Below are 15,049 nucleotides of genomic sequence, written 5' to 3'. Positions count from 1 at the left end.
TGCTCTGCAAAGGTTCAAATTTCTTCTGTTATGAACATTGAATATCAGTAGCTCAGATGGTATTGGAAGACAGACAGACTACAGGCTTCTTGTTTCAGCGTTATTTTTGCTTCCTGACCATCTAGTGGTGGTTTGATATAGTGTAATTTCCTCAGTGGTCTTAAATATGACACATCAGCATTAGCAAAGGTACGAAAGTTAGTAATTTGGGGGTGAGATCAGTCTGAGCAATCATGTGACAGGCTTTCAACCAGAAGAATCTTGAGGAGAGGGCCAAAATAAGTCTTATATAATTCTGCTTCAAAGATGGAATAGCCCCCTGCACCACTGCAGAACGAGAAGCAGCTGGCAGGGTAACAGCCTGTTAAAAAGGACCTGGGACTTATGTTGGATGCTTGGTTGAATGTGAGCCAATAGTGTGCTCTGACTGTGAAACAGGTATCCATATTTGTGCAATTTTAGGGAGGTGTAACTACATCTGCACTGCTGTGTTCTCCAGTACAAGAGAGATATCAACAACCTGCAGCAGAGGGTCCCTTGAACTGAGTACGATGTACAGAAATAGGCTGAGGGAGTAGGATTTGTTTAGTCTGGAGAAAGCTAATGGGGGATCTAGATATATTCTTCAACTACCCAAAAGCCATATTCTTCTAAAAAGTGTACAGCTGGAGAAGGCAGTGGTCAGAAGTTGCAATAAGTGAAATTTGGAGTGGGCATAAGGAAAAAAATATTCACAATGAGAATGGCAAAACATGGCTGTTGAAATCTCAGACTGTGCAATTCTGGAAGGAGCCTATTTCCACTGACTAATGAGAAATATTGGGACTTCTACTCTGTCTGTAATTCTTCTCCTCAGGTCAGACAGTTGATTTTAGGTTTTATATCTTAGAGGAGTGGTAACTTGGATGCTTAAATTTGGCATCGTTGGCTTTAGAAGAGTATAGCAGTAGTTTGACCTCAAGAAATAACTTTTATTGTCTTTACACTTTATTTTCTGTGCAGCATGTTTCCTGTAGTTTTGTGATGGTAGTTCCATACTCTTTGCTAGGAATACTTCTTTGAGTAGCATCACTAGAGAAAATTAGCATTATTTTTTGTATTTGCTTCTGAGGGTCATTCCTAAACAATCTTTCAAGGCTTTGTATTTTAAGTGATCTTGCACAGAATTTGTAAGTATTTATGGCTTTTTTTTTTTTCAAATATGTAGTTCTATTGAAAAAAGCCATTCAATTTTAATTGTTATGCACAAAGAGGGAAGCACGTGCATTCCATAAAAATTCTTACTTTGGATTAAAGAAAACAGCAAGATATAGAAAACAGCTGATATCCCCGCAGATAGGCAGTCTTTATGGGATTTTGAAGCTTAAGTACCAAGAAAACAAACATAAAACATATCCAAGTTCTACTTGTCACGGTGCTTTTGTACCTTATATTGTTTATTTGCCATAAGTTTTATTTATTTTGCTTTCCATGGAAATTTTTCTGACTAGTGTGCTGTGTCACAAAAATGGCTTGAGCAAGTTACACGAAATTACTCTTTTTCCAGTCTCCAGAATCTGTCTCTTCAGGTCATATTGTAAAGATCAGTTTATTAATTCCTCCTTTTCTGTCTGTTGTTTGCAACAAACAGTCACAGCCATTTTCATTGCTAGCGTTCTGCTGTCACTGCCTGTCTTTGTCTCTTTGCAGAATTTAGCTCTTCACAGTAAAAGAAAAGCTGAAAATCAAGGTAGAGATACCCTGCTAATAAAGTATTTTTCCAGTTTTGAACTACTACATTAGAACAAGAATTAAGAGTTAAGCATTCTAACTATTTGTTTCTTGATAACAAACTATCACACACAACTTGATTGAATCTTGGCAACAAAAATGAGTAATTAACAAGGAGAGAGACAATTATTGTCATTATTGACAAGCTTTTTCTTGCAATTGTGCCCATCACTCATACTGCACAAAAGAAAAACAAAGAGAAAATTTAAATCCAAAGCACAATAAAGAAAAGAACAGGGGCTGGATTAAATGACCTCCAGAGGTCCTTTTCAACCTCAGCCATTCTGCGATTCCATAAGTAAGGTTTAATTATTAATGACTATATCAATAGAAAACTAATCGGGTAGAGTGCTTTTGGTAAGCTGATATTCTTTTTGTAATTCCTTCTAACTAAAAAGCATGATTCTGATGAAAAAGTGAATCCATTCCCCCAGAAAATCCTAAACAACAAATTAGTTTGGTTGAAAATAACTCAGTGGAAAATGGAATTGCCTTGATAGAAAGGAGCTATTTCCAAATGTCCTTCTTGGGGACTAGCTGTTTTTTTCACTGGCTTCGGAAAGATCCGGTAGTTAACAATAGCAGAGACCTCTTGCTTCAGACTCATTACCTGAAGATATTTGAAAATGTCCATAAATGGGAGGAAAAATGCATTATACCTTCTGTTGTGGTCATTTCTTGATTTGAATTCTGCTAAGAACTGTTAGAAGAACAAGTTGTACTGGGTCAGATGAAAGGTCAACTTATTTCACTATTTCTCCTCCAACCATGGCCAGTAATTGGTACTTGTGAAGGAAAATAAGCACAAGCAAACATATATCCATGTTTTAAAAAGTAGCACATTAATCATTCAAGGTAAGGCAATAAATAGCAGCCTAGATATAAAGATAAAAGATACTCAATAGGCAATAAAATAATCATCAATGTTTTTTCTGTGCACTAGTTATTCAGATAATGAGACAACAGCACGATTCTGAATGATCATATAACATGATTTTGAATAGTGAAATTATTTTGGGAGTGAATATTTTGTATCTTAGAATGGATTTAATGCACTTATTGGCAGTAATGCTTAAGAGAGAAAGTTTCTAATATAAAAATGTAATTCACGATATGTTACATAACCTGACTTTCAAAACTCTGAATATAAAAAGGGAAAAGATTTTTCAAGGTTCTTGCATAGCACAACTGTTGGGCCCAGGAGTTGGAGCAGAAGCCTGAAATCATTTCAGAGGAAGAAACTCTCATACATTCCAGAACACTTCAGAAAAGATCTTCAGTAGCCATTCTTCCATAGTCAGGGTTGAATTTTGATCAGGTGGATGAGTTGGAAGAAGAAATCACCAAGATGAGAAGTATCCCACAATCAGAGAGAGATTGATGCATGGTATCATGACACAGGCAGACCAGCAGCCCTGTCTTAATTCTCCACAAGCAGAAGAAGCTAAGAAACCTTCCAACCCTGAGGAGACAGATGGCAAAACATGCAAGATAAGGGAGACTGGAGTCTCATTTCTGCTCAGAGCAGAAGGAGGAGCCTCCCTCTTGCTCCTGAAGCACCCTCACCAACAGATATGAAGCTCTTGGGATGGAAAGAGAAGAGGGTGCAGATAATGTTTCAATTCCAGAAAGGGACAACCAAGTTCAGATGGGCCAACCAAGGACCTGAGTCAAAACCAGTGCCACCAAAAATAAGGCCAAGGGTCTTAGTAATTAGGGACTCCATGCTAAGGTGCACTGAGGCACCAATCTCTCCAGTGAGAGATTACGTGGGTTGTGAGAGAAGGTGGGGGCCCACATTCAAGACATTGGGAAGAGGATACCAGGTATGATAAAGCCGGAGGATTGCTATCCACTCCTGCTCTTTTGAGCTTGATCGCAGGAGGCAGCAACTAAGAAATTACAAAACATTAGAAAAGACTTTACATCCTTTGGGAAGAAGCTGAAGGGATCAGGAGCACAGGTAGTGTTCTCCTCGATCCTCTTGGTTGGAGACTAAAACCCAGTCAGAATGAGGAGAATGGACCAGCAGAATGAACGGCTGCAAGGATGATGTCGTGCTTAGAGCTCTGGATACTGTGATCGTGGATGCACCTTCAAGAGACCAGGCATTTTGACATTGGATGGGATGCAACTGACGGTGAGGGGCAAGAATATACGGAGCAGCAAGCTGGCTGGGTTTATCAGCAGGGCTTTAAACTAGATTTAGGGAGGGAAGTAGCTGTACTTCTAAGTGACAGAGAAAAATCAGGGAACAGTGTCACTTCAGGAAGCAGCAGGGGAAAACCTCAGATTTGTCTCAGAGGAATATGGAAGGGCTCCTCCAAGAAGGTAACAGCCAGTGGCCCAGATGAAATGCCTCTATACCAATGCAGGCAGCATGGGAAATAAGCAGAACGAGTTAGAAACCATGGTGCAATTGGAAACCTATGATGTAATTGCTATCACAGAAACATGGTGGGATGAATCACACAACTTGAAAACTATGACCAAGGGCTACAAGCGTTTTAGAAGGGATAGGCAGGGCAGGAAGGGCAGTGGAGTTTTCCTCTGTGTTAAGAAGTGGATAGATGGTGAAGAGCTGCCTCAGAAACAGACACAATCAGGTTGAGAACTTGCCAGTTAAAATTAGGAACCAGGTCAATACAGGTCATCAGGTGTTCTGAGTCTTCTACAGGCCACCTCATCATGGGGAGCCTGTTGATGAGACATCACACTCACAGACTTTCATTGTGATGGGGGATTTCAACTACCCATAGGTCTGTTGGGAAAGCAACATGGTGGACTGCAGGCAGTCCAGGAGACTCCTGGAATTGCTTGAGGATAACTTTCTGGTTCAGATATTGGACAGGCCAAGCAGAGGTGAAGCATTTCAGTCTGGAGAAGAGGAGGCTCAGAGGTGATCTTATCGCTCTCTATAACTACCTGAAGGGAGGTTGTAGTGAGCTGGAGGTCGGCCTCTTCTGTCTTATAACTAGTGACAGGATGAGGAGGAATGGCCTCAAGTTGTGGCAGGGGAGATTCAGGCTGGACGTCAGGAGATACTACTTTACTGAAAGAGTGGTCAGGCGCTGGAATGGGCTTCCCAGGGAGGTGGTTGAGTCACTGTCCCTGGTGGTGTTTAGATGTTGTGTTGAGAGACATGGTGGGGTAGGTGGATGGTTGGGCTGGATGATCTTGTAGGTCTTTTCCAGCCTTGCTTATTCAATGATTCTGTGATTCTGTGATTACTGGAACAGGTCTCACCAATGCAGAGGGGATCGTTAAAGTGCGTAAGACTGGAGGCAGTCTGAGCTAAAGCAACCATGCCCTGATTGAATTTATGGTCTCAAGGAATGAAGGCCTGGCCAAGAATGGAGTTAGAACCCTGAACTTCAGGAGACCAAATATCAAGGTGTTTAAGGAATTATTGGATGGGAACCCCTGGGAAACTGTCCTTCAGGATATAGCAAGAGAACAGAGCTGGCAGCTCTTTAAAGACACCTTTCTGAGAGCAAAGGAGTTCTCCATTCCCAGAATAAAAAATCAAGCAGAAGAGTCAGGAAACTGGCACAGCTGAGCAAGGACCTGCTGATCAGACTGAGGGAAAAGAAGGAAATGTACAGGCAACAGGAGCCAGGGCATGCAACTTGGGAAGAATACATGGGATGTCATCTGGACATGCAGAAAGGGGATCAGGAAAGACAAGGTGCACGTGGAACTGAACTTGGCAAAGGGCATGAAAAACTAACAAAAGAGGTTCTCTAGGTTCATTAGTCAGAAGAGGAAGGCAAAGGAGAGTGTACCCCCCCTTTGATAAATGAAATGGGAGAACTAGCTTCAACAGACATGAAGGCTGAAGTACTCAGTGATCTCTTTGCCACTGGCAGTCAGGTTTCCCATGCTTCTAACACCCCTGAAACTCTAGGTGGGAGTTTGGGAGGCACATCCATCCTACTCTTAAGAGCAGAGCAAGTCAGAGATCTCCTCATGAGGCTGAATGTTTAGAAGTCTATGGGGCTGGACAACATGCATCTCACGGTTCTGGTGAAACTGGCTAATGTGGTTCCAAGCCACTCTCCATCTTTTTGAAAAGTCAGGAGAAGTTCCTGGTGACGAGAAAAAGGGAAACATCACTCCAGTTTTTAAGAAAAGGAAGCTACGGAGCCTCACATCACTCAGGAGAGACTGCTCTTCACCATAGGGCTTACGCTGATGGGATTAATAAGTATATTAGGCCAAATTCATAATCAAACAGATTATAGAGGAATCTTATCATCATTATTTAGATCTGCCTGCAAGTATTACATATGTCGTTGACTTCACACTTATTTCTTCATCTATTTCAACAATTTAGCATAGATTTAGGGAGGAAATGACTCATGACAGTTCTAATACTTCTGCATTTTAAGACAGGGGCTAAAAATTAAGAAAAGAAAGAGGGTAATAAATTAAATACAGTTTTTCCGCTACTGTTGTTAAGAGAATCACATAAGTTAGAAATTAAATATTCTTTGTGTTTATTGTCTTTTAAAAAGCTGTCTGCCCTATAATATTGGATGAGACTATTTCTTAGAATACTTCAGGAGAATGAATGAATTTTGCAGAAATCATAAGTAAGTAGGAGACATGTCTTTGAAAGCCTGCTTTTACTAATGCCTCTTTTTCTATTCATCTTTTCAGACAACATGAGATTCTGATAGATACACTGTGTTAGCTGAATGTACGGTTTTGTGGCAATGCATTATGGTTTAGAAATGTAAATAGACTTTTTTATCAGTAATAGTATCTAATAAGAAACTACTCCTTGTGTGACAGCACAACTCCAATTACAGATCAAAGAGATGAGAACAGTTAAACTCTGAAGGGGTTGGCTGATCTGTCATTTACTGCTACTATTGAGAAACCATGTCGTTGTGTAAGGTGCTGTCTTGTGTTTATGGCATCATAGTTCAACATCTTATGTTGTTAAACCAATACTTCAATATGTGCATCTTATGTCAACCAAACTGTTGTAGTTCAGAAATATTTCTGTTTGTAGATGAAACAAAAAAAATTCAGTCAGGATGAATTTTGTCTTTACTACATGAGCTTTCTCATAAGAAGAAAATATACTTGTAGACAATAGAGCTTACTGTTTTTCCATTCCTCTGCCAGTTTAAGTTAGAATAGAATAATTCAGTTGGATGAGATCAAGAAAGATTATCAAGTCCAACTACCTGACCACTTCAGGACTAATCAAAAGTTAAAGCATATTATTGAGGGCATTATCCAAATGCCTCCTGAACTCTGTCAGGCATTTGACCACCCTCACAATAAAGACATTTTCCCTACTGTCCTGTCTGAACCTCCCCTGGAACAGGCACAGCTAAGTGCCATTCCCATCCTGTTAATCATTCCCAGGAGCAATGTGCAGTACCTCCCTCTGCACTTCCCCTCTTCAGGAAGTTAGAGAGAGCAATGAGGCCTCTCAGCCTTTTCTTCTGACTGGACAACCCACGTGTCCTAAGCTTCTCCTCACAGGACATGCCTTCCATCCCTTTTACCAGCTTTGTTGCTCTCATGCAACTCCTTCAAGGACCTTAACATCCTTTTTGTATTGTGGAGCCCAGAACTGCACAGAATATTCCAGGTGAGGCTGCACCAACACTAAATATAGTTGGAGAATCACCTGTTGTGACTGGCTGGCTATTTTGTATTCAATGCACCCCATAATATGATTTGCCCCCTTAGCCAACCAGACATACTGCTGGTTCATGCTGAGCTGCTGCCACCAGCAGCCCCAGGTCCCTTCCTGCTGAGCTTTTTTCCAGCCACTCATCTCCAATCTATGTCTTTGTTCAGCAATGCTCCATTCCAGGTTCAGGAACCCAGCATTTTCTTCTGTTGAACATCATGCCATTGCTAACTGCCCAAAGTCTATCTAGATCCTTCTGAATGATCTTGTCCCTCCAGAGAGTCAGCCACACCTCACAGTTTAGTGTCATTAGAAACTAACTGAGAATGCATTCCACTGCTGCATCCAGATCATTGAACAGGACTGGTACTAGAATTGAGCCCCAGGGAACACAGCTATTGACTGGCCATCAGCCAGATGTAGCCCCATTTACTACAACGCCTTGAGCTCTGCTGTTGAGACAGGTTACCACCCAGATCAGCGTGAACCTGTTCGTCTCACAGTTGGACATTTTGTCCAGAAGGATGCTGTGAAGAACAGGATCAAAGGCCTTACTGAAATCTAGAAATATTATGTCTGCTGTCTTCCCTTCATCCACCAAACAGGTGACCTTATCATTGAATGAGATCAAAATTCTAAGGTAGGACTTTTCCCTTGATGACCCTATGTTGACTATGCCTGAAAATAGCTTTGTTCTCTGATTGGCTTTCTGCATCCCCCAGCACATTCCCCATACCTTTTGAGGGACTGAGGTTAGACTAACAGATCTGCAGTTTCCTGGATCTTTGCTCATGCCCTTTTTGTAGATTGGTATAAAGTTGGCTAGTTTCCTCCCCAGTCTCCCATGACCTTTGGTATATTGCTAAGAGGGATCTAATTCTTTCAGCGCTCTGGAATGAATCTAATCAAGTCCCATGGACTTTTGAATGTTGAGGTGATCTAACTGTTCCCTTATAATTTCAGTGACCACAGATGGAAAGTCACTACGTCCCTAGTCATGGTCCGCCAACTTTGAGGCCCAGGCAGGCCAAGATCTCTCATTACTATTAGAAGCTGAGAAAAAAAAAAAGGCATTAAATGCATCCACTTTTTCATTCTCCTTATTTGTTGAAATGATCATCTGTTCCAAGAATCAGTCCAGTGTTTTCTTTTGGCTTCCTCCAGCTGTTGACGTATTTGAAAAGGCCTTTTTTGTTTTTTGACACCTCAGTGACCAATGTCAGCTCAAGTTGGGCTTTCTTGTTTTCCCCTTGCAGATGTGAACTGCAGCTCTGTCAGGCCCTGTGAAACCAGGCCTGTCTTCCAAAGATCATATACTTTCTTATTCTACCCCAGGTTGAGAAGTTCCGTGTTCAGTTAGGCTAGTGTTCTGTCTCACTTGCTTGACTTGTGACACAGTAGAATTGCCTGCTTCTGGGCTTTTAGAAGGTGTTTCTCGAAAAGCAACCAGCTCTCATGGACCCCTAAACCCTCTTGAGCAGATTCCCAGGGGTCACTGGTAAGTCTCTTCTCACTCTCTAAGAAGCTTAAAGTTTGTTCTCTTGAAGTCCAGGATAGCAACTCTGCTGAACTTTTTTCTCCTTACACCAAAATGTTAAACTCCAGTTATTCATGAGCACTGTGGCCAAGACATCCACCTACCATCACCTCTCTCATAAGGCCTTCCCTATTCTCAAACAACATTCTTTTGTCCAGGGCTGCTTCTGCAGTGGATTTCCATGGGCTGCAGCCTCCTTCAGGCTTCATCCACTGCTGCTCTGTGGGCTCCTCCATTGGCTGCATGTGGAGCTCTGCTGTACACTGTACTACTGTATTATGATCAGACCATGTAAAAAGTCACTCCCCTTCCTGCTTATAAGCTCCCCTCAGGTACTGGAAGGCTGCAGTGAAGTCTTTCTGATCGGAGTCCTGTAGAATCTGCACACGTCAGAGCAGTAAGTACTAGTGCTGGGACTGCCTGCTGTGTAGCTGTGTAGATAACACGAGTGCAAGAATAAGGTGCCCTAACTGCAGACTGCTGCACTGCTCTGGGTATTGGTGACAGGAGCACAAGAGTTGTCTGAGAACAGCAAAGGATACTGAGGAAGATTCACAAATGTAAAGGCTGGAAATGTGTTATAAGCAATCTTGAAAATAAAGCAGCTCCAATGCTTTTTGTCTGTGACCAAAAATCTAGAAGCAGGGAAGAGCTATATTTTTCGTAAGTGAGCAGGCATGTCTTCAGCTCTCAGCCATTCTCATGGGCCGTTCTGAGGTAGCATGAGCTACATCTCTGCCAGAATGATAGCACCGTGGTCTAAAGACGTCCTGGTTCTAGGTACTGCTGTTCTCCTGGTGTGAACATGACCAGTACAGGGGCAGGACTTTTGACGTCATGTGATAGAATCACAGAATCATAGAATTGCTCAGGTTGGGAAAGACCTTCAAGATCATCTAGTCCAACCACAACCTAACCATACTACCCTACCTCTAACAACCCACCGCTAAATCATGTCCCTGAGCACCACACATCCAAATGGTTTTTAAACACATTCAGGGATGGTGACTCAACCACCTCCCTGATAATGAGTGAGGGGCCATAACACTTGCCACATCTTCTTTTGAATGAAAATGGCCATACCAAATACATTTTGTCTGTTTCTAAAAAGACACCTGAGGCTTTTAGCAGATGCTTCTTCAGAGGAAGCTGTGGTAAGGAAAGAAGGCAGCAACAAACAAAAATGTTGTTCTCTGAATTCTTTCTTCTTTTATTCTTTCCTTTACATTTAAGAAGCTGAGGCTTGTCCTGTTTGCTTTCCTCTGCTTTTTGGGAGGAGGTGAGCCACAAGAATAGAAGGGCAGGGACAAAGAGCTGTAACCCTATATGAGCAGTTGCTCACTGAGGAAAGCTTAAGTGTATTTTTAATAAAGGCTGTGGGGGAAAAAAAAAAAAGATTGCTGTCTCCTTTGATATGCTTTTTCAATCCAACTGCCTGGAAAGTTCCTTTTAGTGTTTTTCTTCCTAAAATCTTGTTGCTTCCTTTCATTGATTCCTCCAACTTTTATCCTCTTTTCCACCTTCCTCCCAACCCTGTGTGGTTACTGTTGTAACACTGTTCTGCACTTTCTGAGAGGCAGTGAAATTATATTTTGAGAAGTTTGAATTTGAGTTTGAGGAGACTGATACAGCTGTGATGCAAAAGAACTTCACTAAGGCTGGTGCGATTACAGTGGTACAAATGTCATTATAGTGAAAATTAAGTTAGGCCCATGCTCTCTTCTAAGACCTCCTTTCCACAGATGATCTGTTGATGTCAATGTAAAGAGTGCTCTTTGGAATTTATTAGCTGATTTTAACAGTTTCCAAGCCTAACTTTTCTGAATAAATTAATCTCTGGAAATGAAACTATTCGGTTTCCAGCCCAGCCACAAAATAATCTTTCTTCATTGACTGTAGAGGCAGCTTAAAATCCTGGTCTAAACCAGATTTCTAAAGTGGATCCACCAGTTCCATGATGAGGAATGAGTCAAGCCCATAATCCCTTCCACAGATTTCCCAAACTCTATTCTTGAAGAGCCATGCTTTTTTTGCCCTGTTGGAAGCCTGCTCCATTTTTTCATACGCTGATGGCTAGTATTCTTTTACCTTCCTGCCTCATCTTGTATTTGTGTTCTGTTTCTATCTGCTCCAGCATTGTTCTTTAGTTTAAGCAGCTACTGGATTGTTCTAATGCATACTTTTGTATTTATAGGCATACACTGTCTTCATAAGGACATGTGAGTGCTTGTACCATTTTCCACATGAACTTTTATTTTGCGAGATTAAACCACCCAGGTTACGTTAGTCACTGTGTAATAAATAGGCTTTAGATCCTTTATCTCATCTTGGTGACTTTACTTTTCACCTATCCTAATTTGGAAGAATCTTGTGACCTGCATGTTGCGCCTATGAGATTTTACTGCTACCTTAAATATTCCCCTTAATCCAGTGCTGCTAGGATCACTTTTGTCTTTTCTTGGCAGTATTCCACCAGTGTCTAAGTATGCTTGTACAGACTTGCCTGACTGGCTTCAGTGTAGGTAGCAGTATAGCCACAGGCTCACCGGTGCTTATTAAAAGCTGAAAAAAAATACTTCACAATACTGGAGAAATATTTAAGAACTGTCTCACACTGTACTGTCTGCTGCCACAGTTGCCAAGGTTGCATTACATCAGCTACCTATAAACTAGATAGTGCAGGTATAAATGTCTAAAGTTATCCTTGTTACAGATCTCAGTGATAGTTATTAACTCAAATCCCCCATCTTGTCTTTCACTAAATCATGGGTGATTTAGTTTGTGTTCTTATTCCCTACAGCCAGATTCTAGGGGTATAAAGCCTGTTTTGGTTAGGAGAAAATGTATACATGCAGACCCTTAATATTTTTACAGTCCTCTTAGAGAAATTAAGACAGTGATGATGTGAACCAGTACTTTCTTGATTCACCTTCGTTTTGAAAATCTCTTCCCTCTGCAGGATCCTATGTCTCTCACCCTTTCCTCCTCATCTGATCTCCCTCTGTTTAGCAGCAGCAAGTGGATACAGACATAAAGCAAAAAAAGACATAGCCTGATACATCTTTTCCATCTTGTGAAATACCTATCAGGTTCTATTGTCTATTCCTTTTCTCATTTCTGAGGAGACAGCCTTCTCTTAAACACACATTCCCTATTTACCCTTTCTACACAGAAAAGTCACTGGAAGAGTCTGACTACAGCTAGCTGAACACACTGATATTTTAGGGCATAGTTTTATGATACCATCGACTGAAACTTTATTGCCAGCTATGCATTCCATTCCCATATCGCTAGCATTTGTTTGACCTTAGAGTGAGGGTGTTCAGAAATTTATAATAGGAAGTGAAAAAAGGAATTATGTTCTACCATTTTAGCTCTCTAAACTGTCCTTACCTGGCCTAAAATGGGTAACACAGCAGACATAATGGATAGATAGAAGCAAGCAAGTAGAGGCAGAGAGTGAAACTGTTCCTCTCTGCAGCAGTTAGCTTAGTCCAACTGCACTGAAAAAAGCACAACTGAAGTTCTGTAATCTCTGTGTGAATAGATTGCAAGGTATATGTTCCCTACTCAAAAATGCCTGCCTGTCTTGCCAAGAAACTATTCATAAGATTACTAATTGTTAGAAATATTCTGCAGAATGTCCATTTAGTCACAAGATATGAACAATTGTGACCTTGACTAGAAAGACTTGACTATAATAACAACAAAACACTGACATCACAGAAATCTAGCTTTGTTATGAAGAAGAATGTTCTTGCTCAATCTTCTTGCTTTTCACTACAAATGCATGCTTTTTATTTTCTATTCACTGACTTGAATACAGAGAAGATAAAAATATAAGTCAATGAAAGCATTAATAAGAGTATGTAAAAATACTTTCAGTTAAGGAGAGGCTGATGACTAGTAAATAATTTAGTATGTTAGTAAAATTTGAAACACCATTATATAATCTGAAATTCCTTTCAAAACAGAGGAAAAATCTAACAAAAATACTGAAGAAAGACTTTTTTCTTCTATTTTGTCAGCTTTTTGCTGTGTAATCAACACCTTTCATTCTGTTGTAAATTTTTGTTTTATTTATTTATTTATTTATTCTATTTGAGACTATAAAACATGGGCTGCTGTTGCACAATGGGTATTATAGACATGATTTATGTTAAAGGATTATTAGTTAAAAAAAATTTAGGCAATAAGCTTTTCAAAGAAGCCACAACAACCTGTAGCATATGCAGCCAGTGCTTTAAAATGTCCTTTTTCTGCTGATGCATTCCTTTGCTCCAGAGTACACCTCTCACCTTTAAAGCTGTCACACTCCAAACATAGCTTGTACTAAAGAGAATCACTGTTTTGCCTCAAGCGAGGAACATAAGTGTTGCAAAACTGGCTCCTCCTCTAATGGGGAGAGCATGTACAAGTACACAGAGTTGTATTTCTGCTAGAGCTGCCAGGCTGAATATTTTGCAGTCAGAGCTGTAAACCTTACAGGCTATTTCTTTGTTCAGCTTTCTACTTTGGATCCTTTTTTCCCCCTCTTTCTCTCTGGATTTTTTTTTTTTTAAATATATGCAAAACTCTTTCAAATGCTGGATTTTCACCTCCTTTTTCAGGAAGTATTCATGAATTGACATGGGTCAACATACTTCTCACTACCAGGCAAAAGTAAGTACTACAGTTAAACCTGTTCCTACCGTGTGTTTACCTATGTGCCGTTGTATAAAGGACAGAGTAGACTTCAGTTCTATTAGCAGAATTTTAAAAGCTTAAAAAGACTAAATTAAAATTAATGTTATGCTAAATATTGTATAGCTCACATTCTGTAAAAATACCATTTTCATTTGACAGTCAGTGATCTCTTTTAAAATACGAAAAGAAGCCAGAAACAGAGATGCCACTCCTGTACACGTTTTTTTAAAACGACATTCAGGATTGTGTTTATTTTTGGAAAACATTTCTTTAATGCAGTTAGTAGCACTGATCTCATGTTCCTACCCCTTTATGTTATGTATGTTACTAAATACACCTTATTTGTGTCATTCATTAATGAGCATATGGCTAGTTGAGGAAATAAGCCTCCTGGAGCTCTCGTAACTGCCGTCATATCTTTCACTATCTACTGCTCCCTAGCTGTTATTTTATTCTTCCTGTATTACCCACTTCGGTGTTCATGTATATGCTCATTAGTTACAGATCCTATTCTGTGTTGTTCAGATTTTTTTGCCGTAGGCATAGACTAGAAGTTGAAGGTTGAAGGGAAACAGAGAAAAGGGAAATAAAAGCTGCTAAATGAGCTGGTGATAAGTAAAGAAAATGGTGGGGTTGATTCTATGCATCTTTTTAGGCATTTTTTCCCCTGCATCCTATTGAAACACTGCGTTGTCGTCATCAGTAATATTTTCACTATTCCAACAGTCACCTGAGAATTCATTAATGGTCTGAGAAGGGGAGGGGAAATGTAGAATACAGTTTCCTTTGCTATTAGTTCCCTCTAGAGAGCGCAGCAGCCTGCAAGACAGCATATGGATTATGTTTCCATATTAGCTGCATAAGCTTTCCCGCTGCAGAAATGCTATGCTGCAACTATCTGTCTTGTCTTCTTTTGAGAGATAGTTTGCTATTATTTTCAGCTGAACTACTCTGTTCTCCATGGCAGGTGGGTGGATTGTCCATGCAGCAAACAGTTTTAAGCAACAAGCAACACTTGACTATAATGAATGTAGCCATTTACCATATACCATGTACACTTTTAGTGGCACCTAGTATCTGCAGAAAGTCTGTGACATGAGTGCATTATCAGTCTTCTGTGATGAAGTACAGCCTAGTGAAAGAATCTGGCCCGAAGATTAATGTCTGCTCTCATTTGGCATGGACCTGGCAGATATTTTAGGAAAACAAAATGTAGACAAATGCAGATATTCTAAAGGCAATGAGGAGCAAAACTGATAGGTAATCCTGGTATTTTTTGTTTTGTTAAAATTGGACTTCAGACTAAGTTTTCTTTGAAAGACATGACACTTTGACAGGACAACATTGTCCAATGGACTTAGTGTAGAAGGATAGTTCAGCTGTCTGTGTTTTCATCTTCA

At 40.3% G+C, this 15,049-nt stretch overlaps 1 protein-coding gene across 24 annotated transcripts in view; it reads left to right on the top strand.

The window, feature by feature from the left end:
- The window catches only part of PRLR (prolactin receptor), a 203,920-nt gene that overhangs the window by 76,890 nt on the left and 111,981 nt on the right, over positions 1-15,049 (top strand). For 23 of the 24 annotated variants that reach the window (XM_021379337.1, XM_021379338.1, XM_021379340.1 and 20 more), the window contains one exon: positions 13,574-13,625. The gene's annotated coding sequence lies outside the window, so the exon portion shown is untranslated. Of the gene's footprint in view, positions 1-13,383; positions 13,626-15,049 lie in introns of those variants that run through there. The other variant, XM_021379341.1, reaches the window with a different exon arrangement.

This window comes from Numida meleagris, chromosome Z, assembly GCF_002078875.1.
Source record: "Numida meleagris isolate 19003 breed g44 Domestic line chromosome Z, NumMel1.0, whole genome shotgun sequence".
NCBI classification, from domain to species: Eukaryota; Metazoa; Chordata; class Aves; order Galliformes; family Numididae; genus Numida; species Numida meleagris.
Note: the sequence above shows the minus strand (reverse complement) of the source record. Positions and strands in the feature narration are given on the sequence as shown.